The 9,681-nt window shown below is 34.4% G+C and overlaps 1 pseudogene; it reads left to right on the top strand.

Annotated features, from left to right (window-relative positions):
* Positions 1–1,787: 1,787 nt before the first annotated feature.
* Positions 1,788–6,806, top strand: LOC136227184 (GDSL esterase/lipase At2g30310-like; annotated as a pseudogene).
* The last annotated feature ends 2,875 nt before the right edge of the window (positions 6,807–9,681 follow it).

The raw sequence follows: 9,681 nt of genomic DNA, 5'->3' as shown, positions 1-9,681 counted from the left end.
TATGATTTGTTCATTCCAAACTCGGTAGAATGGGATGTTGAATTATTGCAGGAAATGTTTTCCGAGTCGGACATTGCAGCTATTATCATATCAACGGTATGTGAAGGTGGAGGCCAAGACCAACTCATTTGGAATGGTACCCGTGACAGTTGCTACTCGGTTAGGAGCGCTTATAGACTAACGACAGAAACCCTTACTGATAACAATGAATTGCGAAAGGAAGGTAACTGGCAAGTTGTTTGGGAGGCAGAAATACCGTTCAAGGTAAGGTATTTTTGCTTGCGCTTAATTAGAATAGGTTCCGTCTCAAGCAAAGAGATATTGACATAGAGACTTGCTATGTGATGTGCAATTCGGAGATGGAGGATGTTTGGCATCTCTTTGTTCTCTGCCCAAAGGCGAAGGAAGTATGGGAGGAGGCGGGGCTTACTGCACAGGTACATAGATGTGGGGAGGATGCGAGCAATTTCGCAGATTTCTTTTTCAAAATGTGCAGGGTAGGAGATCAGAGACAAGGTGAACTGTTTATGATGCTTCTTTGGAATTGGTGGCAAGCCCGGAATGAAAAGTTCTGGAGACAGATGAGTAAACCACCACTGATAATTGTTCGTGATAGCAAGCGGATTTTGGAGGAGTGGATAATCACCAGGAAGTGCAGAACAATAAGAGGAGAAATGCGTACCTTGTCGGAATGTGAGAGGAAATGGCATCGTCCGCCTTCTGGATCGCTGTCCTGTTGCTTTGATGCGAGCTTCTTTACCGTGCTGGGAGTGACGGGCGGCGGAGCAGTGATCAGGAACGAAGAAGGGGTCTTTCTGCAAGCTAGATCTGCAAAGATTGAAAGGGAGATGGAAATTAGAGAAGGAGAAGCATGGGCCTTACTAAATGTGGTTAAATGGGTTAGTGAGCTAGGAATGAACAATATGATATTCGAGACTGACTCGCTGGAAACCGTCAACGCTATTCACTCTAAGAAAGAAGATTTATCGGAGTTTGGAGATATTATTACTCAATGCCGGTCTGCCTTCTTACTAAACAGCGGTTTTTCCGTCCGCTTTATCAGAAGACAAGCAAATAGCTTTGCCCATGCTTTGGCTCGGGCGGCTAATCATTATGCTAGTCTTAAGTTTTTTAATGTCTTTCCATCTTTTATTTCTGATTCTGTACTGAACTTTTGCCATTCTATGGCTCATTAATGAAATTTCTCTTCAAAAAAAAAAAAAACAAATGTCCTTCTTATTCCTTTATTACAGCATATATATATTTATATATATATATATATATATATATATATATATATATATATATATATTGAGGCATACTTAGTTATGTCATTTTAAAAGTTTTTTTTGTAAGACTTTTTTATTTACATAGAATATAATATATACACAAATGTCCTTCTTATTTCCTTTATTACATCATATATATATATATATATATATATATACATATATATAATAACAAATGTTAAATTCCAACTCAAGAGAAGAGTTGAATCAATTCTCGCTAGAAAAGCATCAGTGTTATATGTTTGCATAAGAATTAGGGTTTGAGTTGTATTACAAGTAAGAAAGAGAGGTAACAATACACAGACAAATATATACATTAGTTATTCAAACCATGGAAATTTAGTAAATTTAACAATTCGAATATAAAAATAGCCAAAAAAATTAAGCTGTTAATTATGTCTACCTGTACTAGAGCCTAAACAGTTGAAAACCTTACAAAAAAGAAACAAATTGATAACAATTTTATGAAATTATTGTATATAATATATGTTACAGCAATACAAAAGGGCAACTTAATTGTTCATAATTTCAAGATTTTTTCCTTATCAGGGTTAAACAATGGAAACTATGAAGTTCTTAGCAATCCTTTTCTACTTGTACATATATAAATTTGCACAAGCAGAAGTTACACCTGCACCCTCTTCTAATTCTCATTCTTTGCCAAAATTTCCAGAAATTTTCATTATTGGCGATTCAGTCATGGACACTGGCAATAATAATTATATCCCTACATGGCTGCAAGCTAATTATCTCCCATATGGTCAAAATTATAAATCTAACTTGCCAACAGGAAGATTCTCAAACGGAAAACTTCTTTCTGACATGTTGGCTTCTTTTTTAGGAATTAAAGAATCTCTTCCACCATTCTTGGATCCAACCCTTTCAAATGATGATCTGATTACCGGTGTTAATTTTGCTTCAGCAGGGTCAGGGTTTGATGACTTGACTAGTTTTACTAGTAAAGCTATCCCAATTTCCCAGCAAATTCAAAACTTTAAACTCCATATAATTAGGATGAAAGGGCTTGTTGGAGAAGAAAAAGCCATGGCCATTGTTAATAACTCGTTGATAGTTCTAAGTGCTGGATCAAATGATTGGTTTTTCAACTATTATGACGTCCCAACGAGAAGGCTAATCTATGATGTGAATGGGTACCAAGATTTTCTATTGAATAGGATCCAAAACTTTATCAATGTAAGATACATATTATATTATCTATCATCATTGAGATTTTATTTCTAATATTAATATGCATAATTGAAAATAATGTTTTGGCCAATCGAGAATTATAGTTCAAAACATTATAAAATGACACCTTGTGTGATTAGCCCTCATAAAACTATGAAAAGTGCAATATCTGATTAAACGATGCTAATTAATAAAATATATCGTAATAGTATGCCATTAGGTCAATTTTCTCATGTTATCGAATTAACCCATCATATCAATTTATCAATTGGCTACATCATTAAATTTGAATTGTATATGTTAATTGTTATCTTTTTACAAATGGTTGAAATGTTAAATCTCCGCCCTCTATTGTAGATAAGTAAGTTATAATTTTTTTATACTGCAAATATAAATAGATTTAAACTTTCAGGAATTGCATGAAATTGGTTGCCGCTCAATAATGGTAAGTGGGCTAGCTCCAACAGTGTGTTTTCCTTTTCAAAAGGGATTTGAGGTGGAAGAGTCATTGTGTTGAGGATCAGAATAAAGATTCCATTACTTACAATCAAAAGCTTGTGAATATAGTTACAAACAACCAACAAAAAATGTATAAGACTGCTTCAATTAATCGACAACTTGTTTGGAAGGTCTGATATTACAACCAAATAACTGTCAAACCAATTTGTTCAAATTTTCTATTAGATATGGGTAACATTGATCTTACTTGGAAACGTTAGGGATAAATTTGTACGGTTTTGTATGTTAGAGTCAAATATGCACTTTCCTGAAAATGTTAGAATCAAATTGGCCATTTTCTCTTTTTTTTTTTTTTATTTGTGAAATGATTTTAGATCATGCCAAAAAGAATTACCATTTCTTAGCTTGGAGGTGCCAAGTAATTAATTTTTTACTTTCAAAGAAAGGGGACACGACAACCTAAAAGCCTTCTTCCGCCAACTTCCCTTTATCTACCTCCAATTGCAATGTAAAAGCCTTCCTCCACCTCTAACTCACCAATTTCATATGTATGTTGTTTTTATCTTTGCTCTTAATTCCTACCCATTTCTGATTTGTTTCTTTTCCATGAATTAGGAAACAATTTCGTGTTTAACTTCTGAAAAATAAATGTCAACTTGAATAAATTTACATATATTATGAATTATGAGTTTTTTTTACCGATCCTTTCATTCAGTCAGAGCTGTCATGCGAGAGATGAGAGAGAGCGTGGGGAGAGAGAGGTGAAAGAGTTGGAGGGAGGGAGAGAGAGAATTGTGACCATTTGACTTTATAATCTTAAAAGAATACCAAAATTTCCACATCACCTTTTCTAATTGTGACAACTCATTGCAATGTTTTAATAATCCAATCATGTATCACCTATAAAACTTAACAATTATGATAGTTTTATAGCCCCGTTAGGAAAATTCTAGGAATGAAAGATTCACTTATTTTGAAAGTTAAATTGACTGAAGCATATTAGTTTTTTTTTCAGTTGAGTAATGTTATGTTTCAGTTTAGTAATATTTCAGTTCAGTAATGTTTCAGTTTAGTAATGTTTTAGTTCAGTGATGTGTCTGTTTAGTAATATTTCAGTTCAATGATGTTTCAGTTCAGTAATGTTTCAGTTTAGTAATATTTCAGTTCAGTGATGTTTCAGTTGAGTGATGTTTCAGTTTAGTAATGTTTTAGTTTAGTAATGTTTCAGTTCAGTAATTTTTCAGTTGAGTAATATTTCAGTTCATTGATGTTTCAGTTCAGTAAATCTAAGGATGCTTAACCATGCAACATGTCATGTTAAGCCAACCTCCATGATGATATTGCATAAAATTCCAATAATAGAGTGTTCTCCCTTTGGCAATAAGTTGTGTTAAACCTCGTCGACCCAATGCCTCAAAGACCATCATGCAACATAATGTGTTCTCTGCATCAATACGTCTTGTGAAGTCCAGCACTATCGATGGTGAAGAAATCAAGCTCAAAATGCCTTATGCCCTATAAACCATGCCATGTTGGCCCAGTTTTTCAAATTCTTAACTGCAATTTCAATTGTAATTCATTTACCATTTCGCCATTAAGGCATGGTTTCCTTTAAATAGTCCCTTACAATTCATTCTAAGTTTTCATATTTTTAGATATTTCATTGTTTAGTTGTCACCCTCGAGCTAGATGTTCAATCCTCCATTGATCATCCCACTTGAAGAAATTCCTTCGTCCATTCACTAACGTGCAAAACGTCTTTTCGTGGAACATTGTACGAAGTTAACAAGTGCTTTGATCTTCTCTTAGGACCTATGTCACTTGGATTAACTTATTTAGTATGATTATTACCTTTTGAATGTTCATGTTCATGTTCATATTACATCAATACATATTTTGATTTCATGAGGAAGGAATACCCCTGTTTCACGAATTATGTAATAAATTTCGAGGACGAAATCTTTTAAAAGAGGGGGGAGTGTAACATAGTGATTTCGTACATTGCTTTTTATTAACACATGCATTACACGACATGAATCATTTCGGGACTAAGGCTTTATTGTTGTTGTATATGCATTACATGACATGAATTAAATAGAATAGAAAATAATTTTACCAGTTAGTTGAAGAAAAAGATGGACTTAGATTCTAGAAGCTTAAAGAACTATATATATCATGGACGAAAGGTCGGTCTGGAAGCCATCTCACACTCTCCCATCTCATCACCAATATGTAGAATAAATGTAACTCATATAAATCGTTGATTTTTCCAAAAAAAAAAATTTGTTTACCTGTAAGGTGTTACATTTTATTATATCGACTGCATCTTGAATGAGGCATTCTGGCAGGCGCGTGCATATGGGAAAGTCGACCACTACATTAATAAGCTAAAACTAAAAATGGTTATTCCTCCAACAACAGTTATGTTAACAACTGATTCTGTAATAGCACCAACGGTAAGTTAAGCTTCTTTTTCTCGAGAGGAATTTGATAATCTAGTCTAGGGTTGAGACCTGGGATTTGACGGAGGACTTCAAAAACCACCTACAAATGCTTTACGCTCAATCATTCTCGATAACGCTTCCATCAAAAGAAAATTCCGAATCAACTTTGTTTACGAACAAGGAAGCTATAAATAATGCAACTAAGAATCTTATCATAATGCATATGTGGTAAATACCCTTTTTGATGGGTAATAAAGAGTGACAAAAAGAGTGACGAAACTGTGGTAAATCTTGACCAAATAAAAAGATCTTGTTTTTTCACTCAAAAGAAAAGACTATTTAAAGATTTGGTCCATAATAAATAAGAAATCATACAACTCGATTCTAATATAATCATTCTGATACAACCAACTTTTTAGGCACTTGAATATTTCCTAACAAAGTCAAATGAAATTTGAAAGAAAGCTTTGTGTATTTTCTTGAAAGAAAGCTTTCCAAACATTTCTATTCCCTAGATGTATATATAGAAATTTTTTGATATCCCAATTTTCAATAACAATAGTTGTAACTTTCTGTAATCTTATTTCTCTATCTTTTTCGGTATCACATGACATATATTTATATACACAACTAGCTAGTTATCCCAAAGATAGACAAGCATCCTTACCCTATAAGTAGCCTAGACGTTTTTACCCTACAGCAGCCTTGAGCATACTCTATATTAATTACATGATATATAGCAGCCTTGGGCATGCCTTATATTAATTACATTCCCCCCTCAAAGTGGAGCATAGATATTAATCATGCCCAACTTGTTATATATATAGTTAACCCGATTTCCTGGTAATGCTTTCGTAAACACGTCTGCCAATTCTCCCCATGTTCTGATGTGTGGAGTTGTAATTGTGCCATCTTCTAGCTTTTCTCAAGTAAAGCGCCAGTCAACTTCTATGTGCTTTGTTCTTTCATTGAATACATGATTATTGGCGATATAGATAGTTGTTTCATTATCACACCATAACTTCATAGGCTTCGTTTGAGGAAATACAATCTCACCAAGAAGATTGTGTAGCCATACAAGTTCACATGTAGTTTGTGCCATATTCATGTACTCAGATTCTACACTGGATCTAGATACGACACTCTGCTTCTTACTTTTTTTAGGATAATAGGTTGCCCCCCGACAAATACACAATAACCCGTAGTAGAACGCCTATCTATTAGATCTCATGTGTAATCCGCATATGTAAAACCTTCAACAATGTGATGCCCATGATTTTGATACAGTACACCATGCCCCGGAGTCCCCTTTAGGTATTTCAAAATATGATTGACAACATCCCAGTGTGAAGTTCTTGAAGATGACATGAACTGGCTTACAACACTCACCACGAAGGAAATATCAGGACGAGTGATTGTGAGATAGTTCAATTTTCCAATGGAAGTAAATCTCCATCGTCGGTCTTCAACTTCCCATTTGGTATTATAGGTGCATCACAAGTCTTTGCCTCGACCAAACCAACATCATTTAACACATCTAGGCATAGTTTCTCTGAGTAAGGTAAATCCCTTTACGACTCCGACAAACTTCAATCCCCAAAAAATATTTCAATTATCCTAGGTCCTTTGTCTGAAAACAAGTACCAAGCAATTCTTTTAGTTTTGTAATGTCAGTTTCATTATTTCCATTAATTACAATGTCATCAACATATAATACTAGTAAAATGCACCCAAAACTAGATGATAAGTAGAACACAGAATGATCATATGCACTTCGACGAAGACCAAATTCAATGATAGCAGCACTGAATCGTCCAAACCAGGCACGAGGAGATTGCTTCAATCCATACAAAGACATGTGTAACCTGCAAACTTTCCCAGACTCCCCCTGGGCAACAAAACCAGGAGGTTACTCCATGTAAACTTCCTCACATAGATCACCATTCAAAAAAGCATTCTTGACATCAAGTTGATAAAGCGGTCAGTTGTAAGTAGCAGCCAAATAAATGAACGATCAAACGGAGGAGAGTTTGGCAACAGGGGAAAATGTCTCTAAATAGTCGATGCCATAAGTCTGAGCATAACCTTTTGCAACCAAACGAGCTTTCAACCGAGCAACAGAACCATCCAGATTGAACTTGACAGTGAACACCCATTTGCAACCAATAGCATGCTTCTAAGATGGAAGAGACACTAGATCCCAAGTATGATTCTGTTCAAGGGCATGCATTTCCTCTTGCATTGCTTGGCGCCATCCAGGATGAGTCGATGCTTCAAGAAGGGAGGAAGCAACAACAACCGAATCTAAAGAGGCTACAAAAGACTTTGAGGAAGGTGATAACGCATCATAACATACAAATGAAGAAATCGTGTAAGTGCATTGGCGGTACCTTTTCGAAGGGCGATAGGAAGGTCAATGCTAGGATTTGAAGATGGGGAAGGATCTAGAGACGAAAATGGAGGGGGACACTGTTAACTGGAGCACTAGAAGGTGCAACACTTAAGGGACATATATGCCAAGAATAAACGTGATGAACAACCGGTCGAGAAGGAATAGAAACCACCTGCTCACTTACAGTATAAACAAGAATAATTATCGTCAGATAGACTTGCCAGATCAACAGAAATAGTTGATTCAAGACCATAAAAAGGAGTGTTTTAAAAAAAGGGTAATAGCAGCGGACACCAAATAACAGCCCAAAGAAGGTGAGTAGCAACGATACCTTTTTTAGTCCGAGAATAACCCACAGAGATACACTTGATTGATTTGGGATCAAGTTTGGAGACTTGTGGTCGCATGTCTTGAACAAAACTAGTTACCCAAAAACACGTGGTGTGAGAGGAAATAAAGAAGACGATGGAAACAGAATGGGGTATGGAATCTGATCGTTAAGGACCGATGAAGGCATACAGTTGATGAGAAAATAGTCAGTGGAGACTGCATCTGTCCAAAAAACTTTGGGAACCTACATATGAAACAACAGTGCTCGAGCGACTTATAAGAAGTGACGATTCTTATGTTCGGCAACTCCATTTTACTGAGGGGTAACAATGTAAGAAGTCTGATGAATAATACCATGCTGGGAAAGATGCGATTGGAAAGTGCTAGATACATATTCTTTAGCATTGTCACTTCGCAAAATACAAATAGATTTGTTAAATTGTGTGCGAATCTCAGCATGAAAGGCACAAAAGGTAGTAAATAATTCTTAACGATATTTCATAAGATAAAGTCAAGTAACACGAGAATAATCATCAACAAAGGTTACAAAATAACGAAAACCAAGTTTGGACACAACAGGACGCGGACCCCATACATCAGTGTGTACTAAATAAAAGGAAGACTCGACACGTTTACTCATTCGCAGAGGATACAAAACTCTGTGATGCTTAGCAAATTGACAAGCTTTGTAACATCTCAATTTTGTGCATTTTATTTCATATAGACATATGCATTACATGACATTATTAGGGACATTAGTAAATAATATTTGCATTTTACATGTCCTTATGTCATTGAATACATCATAATTCATATAGATAATAATATTAGATAATATATGTTTAAATGTGCCTTAAAGTATATGGACTAAATTGAACAATCTTAAAAGTATAGGGACTGAAGTGTAATTTGTTAGATATATAATTTAAATAATACTTTACATAGATCCAATATAATAATAATAATAATAATAATAATAATAATAATAATAATAATAATAGTGGTGATAAAAGAGAGTAATAAATAGATATATGTATGGGTAAATGGGGAAATTTATCCAAACCTCTAAAATTAGATGGATTAGATGATGGATGATCATCTGAAATTCTCCAGAACTTTAGTGAGAGAAACAATTTTAAGAATCAAATTATGTTAATCATGTTTGTCTAGTTTAAGTAGGAAAAAGAATCAAATTATTTAATGGAAACAAATGTAATACAATGAAAAATAAAAATGAATAAGTAAATAATTTTGGGTTTTAAGAGGGTGTAATTTTTATTTAATCATATGCTAAATTATATTATAAGTGCTCATAATATTGAAGATATTCCGGAGAATGGTACAAGCCGTCATCAAGAAAATTAGTGACCTAGAAGTAAGTATAAACATGATATGAAGTTACTTTTTAATTGTGTTTGTGATTTGAGAATTGTGGTATTTGATGTGAATTATTGTAATTGACTTGCATAGATGTGAATTGATACTTGTTGAACATTATTTGTGATAGTTAGATTTAAATTAGGAGTATGTGTATATGTTAAATGTAATACTTGTTGAACACTATTTGTGATAGTTGGAT

The sequence above is a fragment of the Euphorbia lathyris genome, chromosome 4 (genome assembly GCF_963576675.1).
Source record: "Euphorbia lathyris chromosome 4, ddEupLath1.1, whole genome shotgun sequence".
NCBI classification, from domain to species: Eukaryota; Viridiplantae; Streptophyta; class Magnoliopsida; order Malpighiales; family Euphorbiaceae; genus Euphorbia; species Euphorbia lathyris.
This window is presented reverse-complemented; position numbering and strand designations above follow the sequence as displayed.